The sequence below is a fragment of the Lathyrus oleraceus genome, chromosome 5, assembly GCF_024323335.1.
Source record: "Lathyrus oleraceus cultivar Zhongwan6 chromosome 5, CAAS_Psat_ZW6_1.0, whole genome shotgun sequence".
Taxonomy (NCBI): domain Eukaryota; kingdom Viridiplantae; phylum Streptophyta; class Magnoliopsida; order Fabales; family Fabaceae; genus Lathyrus; species Lathyrus oleraceus.
The window spans coordinates 449,823,666-449,841,751 of NC_066583.1; positions in this window are offsets into that span (position 1 = coordinate 449,823,666).

The following is an 18,086-nucleotide window of genomic DNA, read 5'->3' on the forward strand; positions in this document are numbered from 1 at the left end:
CTCTTTTTATTTTTATGCCTTTTTGATTATGCCAAAAAGGGGGAGAAATTATTAAATAGCTCTGATGAAAATTATGTCTAAAACCTTAAGCATTCTGCAACAATTATAGAAATAGTTCTAATATAAATAGCTCTGATTAATTAATAGCTCTGATTAAATAACTCTAACATTAAATTTAAGAATTTGCAGAAAGTTTCAGAAATCTCATTACTTGAAAAGCTCTGGTAAGAACTTCTGAACTCCCTAGTACTAACTCAGGGGGAGCTTTTGTCTATCTGATCTAATATTTTTCATGTTTCATCTGATAATTTTATTTGTTTTGTCATCATCAAAAAGGGGGAGATTGTAAGAACAAAAATTGTTCTACAACAGATTCCATGATTTTGATGATAACAAAGGATGAAACCAAAAATGGCACCCTAACGAAAAGTTTCTAAGTGTGCAGGGTTCTAAAGAAAGAAGAAATAAATCTGATGATGTCATCAGATGCACAACAAGATCAGATACAAATTATCAAGTATCAGAAGCATCTAAAGTGGAATCTCGTTTCAAGAAGCTCTGACTCTGGACAAAACTACAAAGTATCAGAAGCATCTGAACATGAAGTAAAGTCTAGAAGCTCTGACTCTGAACAAATGCCTTCTGTAAACTCTGAAATTATCAGCGCTATCTGAACTCTCAAGAAATAACATCAGAAGCCAGATCCCAAGTTTCTCCAGATACACAAAGACTCTAATCAGAATTGTTAATCATGATGAAGTAACGTTTAAGCCAAGTTAAAGTTCTGCAAATGGATTTCCTCAATTAGAAAGAGACGTTAATCTCCACTTCCAAGAGAGAAGATACTAATTGTGGTAAGTAGTCACTTCTAAGAGAAAAAGTCTACTGCAGAAGCTATTAATGGAATGGCGTAACTACATCTCAATATCCAACAGATTCAACGCTACTTCAACTCTACTTCAACTCCTATAAATAGAGAAGAAATCAACATTCAGTAAGCAAGAAATCACTAGCCAAAACTATACTGAAATTATATCACGCTCAAGAAAAACATCTTTGTTCTTCAAAGAATTTCACTAAGCTTTTGCTTATCAAGTGAAAAATTTGTTCTTAAGTTTGTAATATTTGCTTTCTTAGAAGCACTCTAGATTACACATCTTGTATCTAATTTTTATTTGATTTCCTCAAGTGACTCTTTGTAGTCTGTAGACTTGAGAGGACTAAGAGATTTTCTTCTCTCTTAGGGGTTGTTTGTAATCTTTCAAGATTAGTGGATTAAGTCCTTGTTGAAGGCGAAATCACCTTGGCCGGGTGGACTGGAGTAGCTTTGTGTTATAAGCGAACCAGTATAAAATCATTGTGTGATTTCATTTTGCAAAAGCGCTTATTTTTTCAAACAATTCAAACCCCCCTTTCTTGTTTTTCTCACCTTCAAAACCTGCTTATGCAAATGATGCATGGAATTCGATGCTTGATTTTTATTATTTTCCAAGGAACTTACTATATCATTTGCAAATATATAATATTAAAATTGCAACAATTTGATATGACCAAAAAATCTCTTTTTACTTATATAAATTGGAAGGATTACACTGAGTACAATTTCAGAAACCAAAATAAAAGATACAAGAGAAAACGAAATTAGTCATCCTAAGGATCCCTAACAAAAACGTCAGAAGATCTGGCTGAAGGCGCGTACTTCCTTCGAATGTGACGAATCTCGGTCTCAAAAGAAGCCTTCATCTAATTCTTTCGAGGACAAGCTGGTCAACAATCTTCTTCCAAGCAACGGAAGGCTGAGGCATGCTAGAAGATGAAACCTCTGGCTGTCTCTGTCTCTTCGTCACTCGGTCTTCAAGTAGCTCAATCAGTGCATCTCTGTCCTTAGACTCCAACTGCAACTCTTCATGCTTCTTTCTCAAAGCATGGAAACACTCTTCCCCCATATCCTTTTCTTGCTTCATCTTGACGAGCATGTCTTCCAACTCCTCTACATCTTGGTTAGGGAGAGTTAATGGCTCAACCACAACCATAGACATAGGTCTTTCACAAGGATAAGGCAAATTCAACTCCATAGCTCTCTTCTTCACCCAAAGAGTGTAGGCTTCCAAAGCTACACAATTGCACGGACCAAGCTCGGATCTTCCTTTCCTATGCACATTATGCCAAGCATGCACAATATTCTGCTTCAAATGTTGGGGTTCTTTACCCTTTTGATAGAAAAGACCTTCTAAGAAAGTGTTATTAGGTTTGTCTCTCAAGGGGAACCCAAGTTGACGACGAGCCCAAGCAGGGTTCTAGTTAATTCCTCCTTGTGTACCAATGAGAGGCACATTAGAGAATTCACCACAACTATCAATAATCTCCAAGCTACTTAAGGACGGATCATACCAAACTATATCATCATTAGTGAGAGACATAAGTCTCTGAGACCACCTTAGACATTGTTTGTTCTCCACAAAAGCAGGTGTCTGAGGCAAGTGCGAAATAAACCACTTGTACATAAGAGGAATGCAATAGACAATCGTTCCACCACCCTTAGAATTTCTTAGATGCAAAGAGAAATACATATCACCCAACAAAGTAGGCACATGATTCGTAATCAAGAAAGGTCTAATGGTGTTAACATCAACAAAACCGTCAATGTTAGGGAACAAAGCTAATCCATAGATGAGCAACACAAAGATAGCTTCAAAAGCATCCACACTACCAGCTTGAGAAAAAGTGGTAGCTTCCTTGATGAGGAAAATAGATGGCAACCCAAATAACCCTCCTTTCTTCACCCAATGAGCTTGTATCTCAGACTTCTTCAAATGAAGAGCTTCAACAATAATACTAGATCGGGGAATCTCCTCCAATCCACTAAAAGGCACTCTATTAGAAACACGTATCCCTAAAAGATGAGAATACTCCTCCAAGGTAGGTACAAGCTGAAAATCTGGGAAAGTGAAACAATGGTAGAGAGGATCATAGAACTGCACCAATACACTCAAGAGTCCTTCAACTACATCAGCAGACAAAATGGATAGAAGCTTCCCATGACATTGTTTGAAGTCCAAGGGATCTAATACAAAATACGTTAGCTTCCTTAACTTTTTCAAGTCTGGACATCTGAAACTGTACTTCTTAGTGTTCCTTCGTCCATAATCCATGGTCTGAAAATATTTGCAAATGATACCTTAGTTCCTTAAAATTTTGTGTGATGAATGTTATGATGCGCATGAAATGCATGAATGCAACAATTACAAATAAGGGATCACACATAAGGAAAACAAAGGTCAATGGATGAATCAAGTCATTGTCAAGATCAATCATCCATTTTGGTGGATTATGATTTACACCTTATCAACACCCAAGTTCCATTGATATTGACAAGACTTGATTGGATCAACCAAGAATCAAGGGTTTGTTGCAAGTCACGAGCATGGAGTCTGGGTAAGAACCATCCTAAAGGAGTGAAATAAGGATAAAAACCTGTAGATCATGTTCTAAAAAGTTCCCAGAGTCTTAATTCCATCTATCGGATATTACAAGGTAAGATGACTGACTCATTGACCCATTGTCGCAACCTAAAAAGGAAATGCGAAAAAAATAACTAGCGAAAAAAGAAATGACAGAAGAGTCGCCACCGTGCGTTATTTATCCCAAAGGAGGGAAAGGAAATGCTCGAAGTAAACCTGGAAAAAAGGAAAGGAAAAGACGAGGTCTCGCAACCAAATCTCGGGTTCGGGAGCCGATTATGCGAAGGGAAGGTATTAGCACCCCTACGCATCTGTAGTACTCTATGGGATCCACTCTTGTTGTTCTTGTCTAAAGGGTTTGGGTTTATCTAATGTACTATTTACTAAAAGAGGGGGTCAAAAGAAAATCACTCGCATGGATGTCGCATCCACTGCATACGTATCTCATCTGAATATGAGAATCAGAGTCTTCGTAGTTCGTCTACCTATGGGTTAAGGAGGAGTGTGCTCGCTAAGACATCGCGTCTTATGCCTACGTATCTCATCTGGAATGAGAATCAGAGCAAACCGTAGTTCGGCTACCTACAGGTTAGGGGTTGTGTTTTTTAGATGAACGACGTTACTATGCAATCTACCGGATGCTCGACCTTTGGAGACTTACTCGCCTGTAGTAGAAGGAGTAAACGTGTTCTTAGGAGAAGAAAAATCAATGAGTTTGTTTGTGTTTTAGGAATGCTCATGCAAAAAAAAGGAAGTCCTAGACGAAGGAACAATGCTACCTTAATTGACATGCAAACGAGAGACTATATGAAGCCTAGCAATCTTATGGGGAGACGATCACACCATACAAAACAAACATGCATAAAACACGCCAACAAGGGGCTCAAACATACACGGGTAGGGCTTTAGTCAAGAGGGGTCATATCAACCTCGACAAACAAGCCATGGAAAAGGTAATCAAATGGGCTCTTAACCACTGACATTGAACGCCAGGGTGAGCAGATCAAAAGGGTAATGAGGATAAGACCTCATAGCTCTTAACCCTGGACAGGGTGAGCTCATGACAAAAAATGGGGATTCAGAAAGGTGGAACCCTCTCCACTGACTGACCGGACAAAAGATCTTGGGTTTTTGTTCTGAAGCATCGACACGTAGTGTGAGCTTAAAGAATGACACACTGAATAACGGGGGATTGGCTACTAATCCCTTTTATCCGTCAATTGCCTCCTCATGGAGGTCTTTAGCACTGATGCCTCCTTTTGGAGGTCTTTGGGCACAAAAGTAAACACACAAAAACATTGCCTCCTATCGAGGTCTTCCAGCTAAGAAAGCGGTAAAATACGGGAAAGATGTAAAATGGATCAAGAGATCTACCACACGGATAAAGATCCGAAGTAACAGCAACTAAAGAAATAAGAAATCCAGAGATCTTTCAAGCTAGCACCATCAAAGAAAACAAGTCAGCAAAGCAATCAGAATAAATCTCCCAATGGTATCCCACAAATAAAGTGGAATACCAAGCAAGCTATCTCCTCAAGAGTCATGTGAGCCCTCACAAAAACTCAGCAAACAGGTTAGAGAAACAAGATGGGGTGCAATCAAGAGTTGCACCAAATAAAAATGTAACCACATGAATCATGCCATTAAAATTCACAAAAGCAACCAAAGGGTAAGAGGCCTAAACCTCTTGTCAAACAATGCATCAAAAGGGTATCAAAACTCAAAGTCAGAGGCAAGGATCCATACATCAAGACATGACATACATACTAAAACATGTGCCCGGATGCTATAGAAAGCATGTCATAACAGACACAAAACAGATTGGAGAGCAAACAGAAAAGGCAGCTACTGTCGTGATCGCTACTGCTTCGCTTAGCGAAGGCTTAGCGAAGCTTCGCTGCAGGCTCGCCTAGCGATGGGCTAGCGAATGCCTGCGGGTTCTGGATTCTTCTCTGATAATAGTATGATTTCAGAAATTAAGTGATCAAACATTCAAGGCATTGTTCTACACATTCATGCATAGCTAAACCCAAATGTGAAACCTAACGGTACCCACTCTTCCAAATTCACCCGTAATGCCTTATACTTTTAGAAATTTCAAATTAAAAGCGCTAAGTAATGGGAATAAGGCACACCTGATTGGAGAGATCGAATGAAATTAAATTGCACGATTGGGTTTGCAGGACAATCTTAGGGTTTATATGAGAGGGAATTGGTTCTTTGCAGACGATTTCCTTTCAGTGTCCGGAGGCTGCTCTGAATCCTGTTAGCTTTTCTCCTTCCTTCTAGTCTGTCTGTCCTTTGTTCCACTGAAACTTTAGAATTTATAACATGATTTTTGTGGCTTTGTGGGCTCAAATAAGAGAGGTCCAAGTCCAAGACTTTTCTGTTATATTTTGAAAACGCGTGAGCTTCGCCTAGCGAAGGACTTGCTCGCCTAGCGAGCATGACAGTTCAGATTCGCTTAGCGAACCATGCTGCTCGCCTAGCGAGCATGACAGCTCAGGCAGAGACTTTTGCTCCTTCAAAATCAGCATTTTGAATGATGAATAGACCCCATTTGAACATGTTGGAAGTATCTCAAGCCATTCCCTTGTGTTGACTGATCACCCAGATAGAACCCACAAAGTGTCTTGGATGATATTCAAGCTTTTTGGATCTAATTCTGGTTGATATGATGAAATGCAATGTCAAATGTTAAATGACCTTAAAATGAATGCATGAATGAAGGGCAAATTTGAGGTGCTACAGCTTCCCCTATTCAATCAACTGGAGACCCGAAAAGAAGATAGCAGCGGCTTTCGCACTTTCGAGGTATCAAGGGATTGAATACATTAAAAGCCTGAAAATTTGCACTGAAGTGGAGTGAAGTCACAATGCCTGTCAGAATCGGCAAAGAGATGGTCTTGAAAGAAGAATCAGTCTGGTACGGTGAGAGTCGGCCCGGATACCGAAACAAGGAATATTAGCCTGGATACCAAAATAAATGGTAACACCGAAATAACCATGGCCTGAATGCCGCTCATCAGTTTGAATACTGGAAATGACTTTTCTCTGAGCATCGGGAGATATGAGATTATTAACATCGGTCTGAATACCGAGAAACTGGCCTGAATGCCACTTCGGTCTGAATACCGGAAGATTGGCCTGAATGCCACAAGTTGCGTCAATCTGAACGTCGGAAACTTCTTCGATCTGAACATCGGAAAATTGGCCTGAATGCCACTTCGGTCTGGATACCGGAAAAACTGGCCTGAATGCCACAAGTTGCGTCGACCTGAACGTCGGAAACTTCTTCGATCTGAATATCGGAAAATTGGCCTGAATGCCACTTCGGTATGAATACCGGAAACCTGGCCTGAATGCCACAAGTTGCGTTGACCTGAACGTCGGAAACTTCTTCGATCTGAATATCGGAAAATTGGCCTGAATGCCACTTCGGTCTGAATACCGGAAACCTGGCCTGAATGCCACAATTTGCGTCGTCCTGAACGTCGGAAACTTCTTCGATCTGAATATCGGAAAATTGGCCTGAATGCCACTTCGGTCTGAATACCGGAGAAATTGGCCTGAATGCCACAAGTTGCATCGACCTGAACGTCGAAAACTTCTTCGATCTGAACATCGGAAAATTGGCCTGAATGCCACTTCGGTCTTAATACCGGAAATCTTCATGCCTGTCGGTATCGGCAGAAATAGGGAAAATGATAATTGAGGCGGCGCGTGGGCCAACGACCTATGCTGGGGATAGTAAGTCATGAGCAACCTTCAGTCTTAGTACTGGAAACAACTTCGGACTTATCACTTGGGACACCGAGAATGCCTTATGCGTACATGCGTATGTTTGAATTTTTCAATGACGTAATGCTCCATGAAAATGGAAATGCTACACGATTTGGGAGGATGCAATGCAATATGATTCTACATGCAGGGATGCGAAATGCTGGGGAGAATGCCAAGCCGAGGCAAGGAATTCTGCTGGGGAAATGATCACAATCTTCTGGACCCTGGAAAGGCTGTCGGAGATGCACATCACAAAGAACTCTGTGGGGAAATGACCCGTCACACGGTGTTCTGGCAAATAACAAAAATACCGAGGCTCTGACTGAGGAGAGAACGACACTGAAAACTTGTTGTTGGGGAAAGTGACAGTGGTTCTGGCAACCATAATCTGCGAGAGAGACGACTCAGCAGGGGGAGAAAACACCGATACGGTATCGAGATTCTGCTTCAAGGAAAGAGACCATGCATCTGGCATTGGGATTATCGATCTGGCATCGAACTCTAAGGAGCACCCGCTTCTGCTGGGAAGATACAGTCTGGCACTGTCAACTCCGCTGGGGATAAACAGTCTGGCCCTGTCAACTCTACTGGGGAGTGTATAATCTGAAGCAAATGCTTAGGGAAGTACAGTAGTGATAACCTGCTGGGGATTGAAGAATCCAACGCTCTGACCAGCTCTGCAGGGATAAGATACCAAACTCCGACTGTTGAAGAAAAACATATGTGATCATCTGCTGGGTACCTTAAGGAAATGCCCCGAGTATACCTGTTCTGAATAGACGATCCAAAGCACTTAAAATTTACAGCAATTTTAAATGTTTATTAAGCATGTACCTGTAAAGCTCTTATGTTTCATGATGCAATGTTTATCAAAAATTCGGACGTCATTTTCGCAAACAAAACAGTAAAATGAAAATGAACACAGAAATGTACTGAATAACATGATTTTATTGATTGACTGGCCTCTGAATAGGAATTTACATCAGGAAGCAATCCCTGGAAAGAGGTAATCGCACAAAAGATAAAAACAGAAATTAATCTAATGGCAATGTGAAATGGATTCCTATTGGGTTCCAATTCTGCTATGACTTGCTCGTCTTCAAGATCCTCCAGATGATCAGCTTTCTGAAAAAGGTGATTGGACTGTTTCCTACCTTTCTAAGGTTTCCAGTTATCGACATGGGATGAGATTCAGAACTACTCAGAACGCAGTCATTCGCTTAATTGCTAACTTTTGCTTGGATCGCCCTTTTCGGGTTTTCAATCCACCGGGATACCCATTTTTGCCTAAGTTGCCCTTTCAGGTTTTCAACTTACCGCGTGTACAATCTTTTCATTTTTAATCCCTAATTTTTTCCTGGACTATTCTTTTTACTGTCCAGCGGGTCTATTTTATGCGAAGTATTTTTTAACTACGTCTGAGTTCACAGGGGAAGTGAAGTTTTCACCATCCATCGTTGCAAGCATTAAGGCCCCACCATCAAAAACCTTGGTGACAATGTATGGTCCATCATAGTTAGGGGTCCACTTGCCCCTGTGATCTGTTTGAGGAGGAAGGATCCTTTTCAACACTAAATCTCCAACTTGGGAACATCGAGGACGCACTCTCTGATCAAAGGTTCTCTTCATCCGACTCTGATACAACTGCCCATGACAAATGGCTGCCACCCGCTTCTCTTCGATAAGGCTCAATTCATTGAACCTTGTTCGAATCCATTCAGCTTCGTCCAACTTGACATCCAACAGGACTCTTAGAGAAGGAATCTCCAATTCAACAGGTAGGACTGCTTCCATACCATACACAAGGGAGTAAGGGGTTTCCCCGGTCGACGTACGTACTGAAGTACGGTATCCATGCAAGGCAAAGGGTAGCATCTCATGCCAATCTCTGTACGTAACGACCATCTTCTGCACAATCTTCTTTATGTTCTTATTTGCTGCCTCAACAGCACCGTTCATCTTAGGGCGATAAGGGGAAGAATTGTGATGCTGAATGTTGAAGTTCTGGCACAACTCCTTCATCATTTTGTTATTGAGATTAGAACCATTATCAGTAATGATTCTTTCGGGAATCCCATAACGACAAATGATTTATTTCTTAATGAATCGGGAAACCACATGTCTGGTGACATTCGCAAACGACACTGCTTCGACCCACTTGGTGAAATAGTCAATGGCAACAAGGATGAAGCGATGCCCATTGGAGGCGGTCGGCTCAATCTTTCCAATCATATCAATGCCCCACATAGCAAAAGGCCACGGCGAAGACATCACGTTCAAAGGATTTGGCGGCACATGTACCTTATCAACATAAATCTGGCATTTATGACACTTCCGAGCATATTTGAAACAATCAGATTCCATGGTCATCCAGTAATAACCTGCACTCAACAATTTCTTAGCCATTGCATGTCTGCCGGCATGAGTACCGAAGGAGCCTTCATGAACATCCTGCATTAACATGTCTGCTTCGTGTCTATCCACGCATCTGAGCAAAACCATGTCGAAGTTCCTCTTATACAGAACATTGTCTTTGTTCAAGAAGAAACTGCCTGCCAATCTTCTCAAAGTCTTTCTATCATTTTTGGATGCCCCTGCAGGGTACTCTTGATTCTTCAGAAAGCACTTGATGTCGTGATACCAGGGCTTGTCGTCAACTACCAGTTCATCAGCAAACACATGCGCGGCCCTGTCGAGGCGCATAACATCAATCCTGGGAGCGTGGTTCCACCGAATCACGTTGATCATGGAGGATAGAGTGGCAAGAGCATCTGCCATCTGATTCTCATCACGAGGTATATGAGACAGTTTTACTATTGTGAAGAACGTCAACAATCTTCTCGTGTAATCTCTGTAAGGGACCAGATTGGGCTGGAGGATGTTCCAATCACCATTCACTTGGTTGATCACTAGAGCTGAATCTTCGAAGATGTCCAGAGTCTTGATTCTCAAATCAATGGCTTGCTCAATACCCAAGATACAGGCTTCATACTCAGCTTCATTATTGGCGCACTCAAAAGTCAGATGAGCGGTGAAAGGCATGTGGGCACCTTTCGGAGTAGTAATGACAGCACCAATTCCACTTCCTCTGGCATTGACAGCCCCATCAAACAATAAAGTCCACTTTTCATCTGGATCAGGTCCCTCCTCAACAACTAGCTCTTCACAGTCTTTCATCTTGAGGAACAAGATGTCTTCGTCTGGAAAATCAAACTTCATCGGCTCATAATCTTCAACCGGCTGTTGAGCAAGATAGTCCGACAGGATACTCCCCTTGATGGCTTTCTGGGATGTATACTGGATGTCGTACTCTGTCAGTACCATTCGCCAACGAGCAACCCTTCCGGTGAGAGCTGGCTTCTCGAGTATATACTTGACTGGATCCATCTGCGAGATCAGTAAGGTCGTGTGAGTCAGCATGTATTGTCTCAATCGCTTAGCAGCCCATGCAAGTGCACAACATGCCTTTTCAAGCATTGAGTATCTCGACTCGCAATCTGTGAATTTCTTACTCAAGTAGTAGATGGCATGCTCTTTCCTACCTGTCTCGTCATGTTGACCGAGAACACAACCCATAGAATTGTCAAGTACTGTCAAATACATAATCAACGGTCTCCCTAGGACTGGAGGCATGAGGATAGGAGGATTCTGCAAATACTCTTTTATCTTCTCGAAAGCCCTTTGACAATTATCATTCCACCAGATGGCCTGATCTTTCCTCAACAACTTGAATATCGGCTCACACGTGGCTGTTAGGTGAGAGATGAACCTTGCAATGTAGTTCAACCTTCCTAAGAAACCACGGACTTGTTTCTCTGTTCTTGGCTTAGGCATTTCCTGCATCGCTTTTACTTTGGCCGGATCCACCTCAATCCCTTTTTCGCTAACGATGAAACCCAACAATTTTCCAGATCTCACCCCGAAAGTACACTTGTTCGGATTAGGCCTCAACTTGAATTTCCTCAAACGCTCAAACAGTTTCTGCAGATTCACCAAATGTTCTTCTTCTGTGTGAGATTTGGCAATCATATCATCCACATAGACCTCGATTTCATGATGAATCATATACTGGAAAAGAGTCACCATAGCTCGTTGATATGTTGCCCCGGCATTTTTCAGACCAAACGGCATCACCTTGTAGCAGAAGGTCCCCCATGGGGTTATGAATGTTGTCTTCTCCATGTCTTCTGGTGCCATCTTGATTTGATTATAGCCAGAAAAGCCATCCATGAAGGAGAATACCGAGAACTGAGCCGTGTTATCCACTAAAACGTCAATGTGAGGTAATGGGAAATCATCCTTAGGGCTAGCTCTGTTCAGATCCCGGTAGTCGACACATATCCGTACCTTTCCATCCTTCTTAGGTACTGGAACGATGTTTGCAACCCATGGCGGATAATTGGTAACCGCTAGAAACCCTGCATCCAACTGTTTTTGCACTTCTTCCTTTACCTTGACAACCATCTCTAGTCTTGTTCTTATGAGCTTCTGCTTAACCGGAGGATAATCCTCTTTGAGAGGCAAACGGTGTACCACAATGTCTGTGTCAAGCCCGGGCATGTCCTGATAAGACCAGGCGAAGATGTCAACATACTCTTGCAGCAATTCAATCAGCCCCTTCTTCACATTATCTTCCAAAGCAGCCCCTATCTTGATTTCTCTCTTGACGTCCTCGGTGCCGAGATTAATTACTTCAATAGACTCTTGATGCGGTTGAATGACCCTCTCCTCTTGCTTTAATAACCTGGCAAGTTCTTCAGGGAGTTCACAGTCTTCATCACCCTCTTCTTCAGCTTGAAAGATTGGATTTTCAAAGTCGAAGCGAGCCATAGCAGAACCGTTATCAATAGGATCCAGTGACGTGCATCTGCATGAGTGATGGTATGTGCTTATGAGTGTGAACAAAGAGTAAAAACTAAACAAAACATTGCCAAATATTTTTTTTTGATTTTCAAAAACTCCAAAAATAGAAAGACAGTGAACAAAATATTTGAGTGCAAAAAGACGTCCTTTATTGATGATAAAAAATGCAGGTATCCACATAGATGAGCCCTACAATGAGTCATTACGCCCTGGGCGGAACGTAAGACTTGGATATGCACAAATAAACAAAGAAAATTACTCTTTCAGAAAAGTGACTTGGACAATCTCCTCAGAAGACCAATTGTTGATGACTTCACCCGGGATCCTCGGACGCACCCAGTTGTCGATGTCGGAATCACTATCCCCATCTTCCTCTTTGACCGCAGAGACCTGGCCATATTGGATGACGCCAGCATTCTCAAACGCCTCTTCCTCAACCCCTTCCACAGACTCTTGGACAGAAAAATCTTCAACCTGGAGGATACCTTTGTCAAGCAAGGCCTGGATACCCTGCTGTAGCTTCAAACAACCTCCACTCTGAGTAGCACAATCCAAACAACCCTTCCCGCAACCGGGGAAAACATCGGCCTTCAACAAGTATCCCTTGATATCCAACAACGGAGTCTTCAGCTTCAACACATCTTTGACGGATCTGGCTTCCCCTTCCATCATATTAACATTTACACCACCATGCTGGGGCATGGGATTGTTGACGACATTCGGAGCCGGTGCAAGGTCGATGGCCTTTGAATCTATGAGGTCCTGAACTACGTGCTTAAAAGCTTTGCAGTTCTCAATATTGTGGCCAGGTGCCCTAGAGTGGAAGCTACACCTAGCGTTGGCGTCGTAACCCGCCGGAAGCCTACCAATAGGAGGAGCCAGAGTGCGTAACTGTACAAGTTGTAGTTGTTGAAGACTAGAAAGCAACTGAGCGTACGACATTGGAAGAGTGTCGAAACGCCGGTCCATCATCCTTTGCCTCTGTTGATAAGCGGGTCTGTTACCCGGTTGTTGCTGCTGGTACTGAGTTTGCTGACGTTGTGGTTGTTATTGTTGTAGCGGTGCTGCAGCCGGAATGGTCACAGCCGCAACATACGGTTGTTGATGATAGTTCTGAAAGTCCTTCCTCCGGTTACCGTTGTTCTGATAGGAAGATATGGCACTTGCATCCCCTTCTCTCCTCTTCTGTCCCTGAATGAACGGCTTCTTCGCCCCTGATGAAGATCCGTCTCCACTCTGGATATTGTATGTCTTTAAATAGTTCTCCACCCTCTCTCCGGTAGAGACTACATCAGCAAAGTTAGAGGCATTGCAACCCACCAGGCGCTCCAAGTAAGGTCCGGGCAAAGTGTTCATGAACATGTTAGCCATTTCCTTTTCCAACATAGGAGGTTGAACACGGGAAGCTGTCTCTCTCTAGCGTTGAGCGTATTCCTTGAAGCACTCATTGCTTTTAAGAGACAGATTCTGAAGTTGAGTTCTGTCCGGAGCCATGTCTGTGTTATACTGATACTGCTTCACGAAAGCCTCAGCCAAATCCCTCCAGCAGCGGATGTGGGCTCTGTCCAGCCTCATATACCATTCCAAGGATGCCCCAGCTAGGCTTTCCTGGAAAAAATACATAAGCAACTTTTCATCGTCGGAGTATGCAACCATCTTTCGGAAGTAGGCTTGCACATGGGTCTTCGGGCAAGAGTTGCCACTGTATTTGTCAAATATCGGGACCTTGAATTTCGGTGGCACCCTCACGCTTGGGACCAATCCCAAGTCAGCAACGTCTACTCCCAGAGGATTCTGTCCCTCCACTGCCTTCAACCTCTCTTCCAGTCTCCGAAACATAGGGTCCATACCCTGACCCATACCAAAGTCCTCCTGAAGCAAGGGGAACTGATCCTCCTGGTCATCATGGATGGGTTGTTGACCGGAGTTGACATGTGGGATCAGGGTAGGCCCCGGTCCACTGGGTCTGTTAACCTCTCCAGCTGGAGGATCAGCCAACGTCTCTGGTTGAGTAGTGGCGGGATTCCTCTGCATCATCTGCTTGAGCTCTTGCTGTCCCTGAGCCACCCCTTGAACCACATCCATGAATTGATTCATGCGGATCTTCATCTCGGCGAGCTCTGCTTGTAGGCTTTCCATTGCTCTCTGGTGGTTTCTGCGGGTATCGTACCGGTGAATGCCTGAGTCAACTATCCTTCTAGTGGAACACCAAACAACTGAGAACACTACGGCAGTACATGTTATGCAAGACATGCTAATGAATATGCAAATGCAATGACATGTTTATCAATTCCAAAGGTATTCTACCCCCTTGATTCCAATCTCTCATCAGATAAAATATCCCTTTTAAAAAGTACCAGAAAACCCCGACTAGAATCAAGAAGAAGATATAAACCCCACAAAAATGGATAAACATGTGTTAAATGATATGAATGCAGAATGATGTGATGCAATGCAGTGACATGCAAATCAAGGTTGCTGTATCTGCTTGAATATCTGTTGGGTTGCACTGTCTGAAGAGAAACCCACTGAAGAATGTAATACGAGATCAAAACTCTGCTCCAGAAAACCGGGTTGGTTGTATATCACGAGGCACAGGATCAGAACTTCAGCATGAATTCGGATCCGGGAACCATAGAATACAGTCATCGACTTAGAACCCACACTCCAGAACCAACGGTCACCAACAAGAACCAAACAAGAGTCACCAACAGGACACTGTCACCAACAGAACAAGTCACCATCAGTACCTGTAAATGATCATTCCTGCCCCACTCACGGGTGTAATCTAGGCCAGGGTAAGGTCAAGAGAAACGCAGGATAAACAATCCTTTCAAGAATATCATCATATGCATACCAGGTGTATGCAACGATAATACCCCATCAGAATCTGAACTGCTCGTGATACCATGTTCCGCTAAGTGGCGCCATACCACCCGCTTCCCATGAATCACTTTTTTCCTAGGTGTTCTAAAGTTCACTCATAGCCTCTGTATTGGGCCTTTTACCTCTTGTGATTCCCAGCCAACAGTGAAACAGATACACAGCCAGCACAGTATGCATGAAACAGTAAAGCGCACATAGGATGCAATGCAAGCAGATAAGTATGCAAAGCAATAAATAAATAACACATAATAGACAATAAACAAACAAACGCTAGGAAAGGCCCACTGGGGAAAATAAGTCCCCAGCAGAGTCGCCAGCTGTCGCAACCTAAAAAGGAAATGCGAAAAAAACAACCGGCGAAAAAAGAAATGACAGAAGAGTCGCCACCGTGCGTTATTTATCCCAAAGGAGGGAAAGGAAACGCTCGAAGTAAACCTGGAAAAAGGAAAGGAAAAGACGAGGTCTCGCAACCAAATCTCGGGTTTGGGAGCCGATTATGCGAAGGGAAGGTATTAGCACCCCTACGCATCCGTAGTACTCTACGGGATCCACTCTTGTTGTTCTTGTCTAAAGGGTGTGGGTTTATCTAATGTACTATTTACTAAAAGAGGGGGTCAAAAGAAAATGACTCGCACGGATGTCGCATTCACTGCATACGTATCTCATCTGAATATGAGAATCAGAGTCTTCGTAGTTCGGCTACCTATGGGTTAAGGAGGAGTGTGCTCGCTATGACATCGCGTCTTATGCCTACGTATCTCATCTGGAATGAGAATCAGAGCAAAGCGTAGTTCGGCTACCTACGGGTTAGGGGTTGTGTTTTTTAGATGAACGACGTTACTACGCAATCTACCGGATGCTCGACCTTTGGAGACTTACTCGTCTGTAGTAGAAGGAGTAAACGTGTTCTTAGGAGAAGAAAAATAAATGAGTTTGTTTGTGTTTTAGGAATGCTCATGCAAAAAAAAGGAAGTCCTAGACGAAGGAACAATGCTACCTTAATTGACATGCAAACGAGAGACTATATGAAGCCTAGCAATCTTATGGGGAGACGATCACACCATACAAAACAAACATGCATAAAACACGCCAACAAGGGGCTCAAACATACACGGGTAGGGCTTTAGTCAAGAGGGGTCATATCAACCTCGACAAACAAGCCATGGAAAAGGTAATCAAATGGGCTCTTAACCACTAACATTGAACGTCAGGGTGATCAGATCAAAAGGGTAATGAGGATAAGACCTCATAGCTCTTAACCCTGGACAGGGTGAGCTCATGACAAAAAGTGGGGATTCAGAAAGGTGGAACCCTCTCCACTGACTGACCGGACAAAAGATCTTGGGCTTTTGTTCTGAAGCATCGACACGTAGTGTGAGCTTAAAGAATGACACACTGAATAACGGGGGATTGACTACTAATCCCTTTTATCTGTCAATTGCCTCCTCATGGAGGTCTTTAGCACTGATGCCTCCTTTTGGAGGTCTTTGGGCACAAAAGTAAACACACAAAAATATTGCCTCCTATCGAGGTCTTCTAGCTAAGAAAGCGGTAAAATACGGGAAATATGTAAAAGGGATCAGGAGATCTACCACACGGATAAAGATCCGAAGTAACAACAACTAAAGAAATAAGAAACCCAAAGATCTTTCAAGCTAGCACCATCAAAGAAAACAAGTCAGCAAAGCAATCAGAATAAATCTCCCAATGGTATCCCACAAATAAAGTGGAATACCAAGCAAGCTATCTCCTCAAGAGTCATGTGAGTCCTCACAAAAACTCAGCAAACAGGTTAGAGAAACAAGATGGGGTGCAATCAAGAGTTGCACCAAATAAAAACATAACCACATGAATCATGCCATTAAAATTCACAAAAGAAACCAAAGGGTAAGTGGCCTAAACCTCTTGTCAAACAAATGCATCAAAAGGGTATCAAAACTCAAAATCAGAGGCAAGGATCCACACATCAAGACATGACATACATACTAAAACATGTGCCCGGATGCTATAGAAAGCATGTCATAACAGACACAAAACAGATTGGAGAGCAAACAGAAAAGGCAGCTACTGTCGCGATCGCTACTGCTTCGCCTAGCGAAGGCTTAGTGAAACTTCGCTGCAGGCTCGCCTAGCGATGGGCTAGCGAATGCCTGCGGGTTCTGGATTCTTCTCTGATAACAGTATGATTTCAGAAATTAAGTGATCAAACATTCAAGGCATTGTTCTACACATTCATGCATAGCTAAACCCACATGTGAAACGTAACGGTACCCACTCTTCCAAATTCACCCGTAATTCCTTATACATTTAGAAATTTCAAATTAAAAGCGCAAAGTAATGGGAATAAGGCAAACCTGATTGGAGAGATCGAATGAAATTCAATTGCACGGTTGGGTTTGCAGGACAATCTTAGGGTTTATATGAGAGGGAATTGGTTCTTTGCAGACGAGTTCCTTTCAGTGTCCAGAGGCTGCTCTGAATCCTGTTAGCTTTTCTCCTTCATTCTAGTCTGTCTGTCCTTTGTTCCACTGAAACTTTAGAATTTATAACCTGATTTTCGTGGCTTTGTGGGCTCAAATGAGAGAGGTCCAAGTCCAAGACTTTTCTGTTATATTTTCAAAACGCGTGAGCTTCGCCTAGCGAGCATGACAGTTCAGATTCGCTTAGCGAACCATGTTGCTCGCCTAGCGAGCATGACAGCTCAGGCACAAACTTTTGCTCCTTCAAGATCAGCGTTTTGAATGATGAATAGGCCCCATTTGAACATGTTGGAAGTATCTCACGCCATTCCCTTGTGTTGACTGATCACCTAGATAGAACCCACAAAGTGTTTTGGATGATAATCAAGCTTCTTGGATCTAATTCTGATTGATATGATGAAATGCAATGTGAAATGTTAAATGACCTAAAAATGAATGCATGAATGAGGGGCAAATTTGAGGTGCTACACCCATAATATTATCAAGAGAAACTCGTCTGAGTATAGTATCGCGTAACAACTGTTATCAAGTCTACACCTGAACAGTTTCTGCACTACGTCCTAAATAGGCCAAGATGGGTTAGGTGTTCTAAGGTCCTTAGCTTCTCAGACCC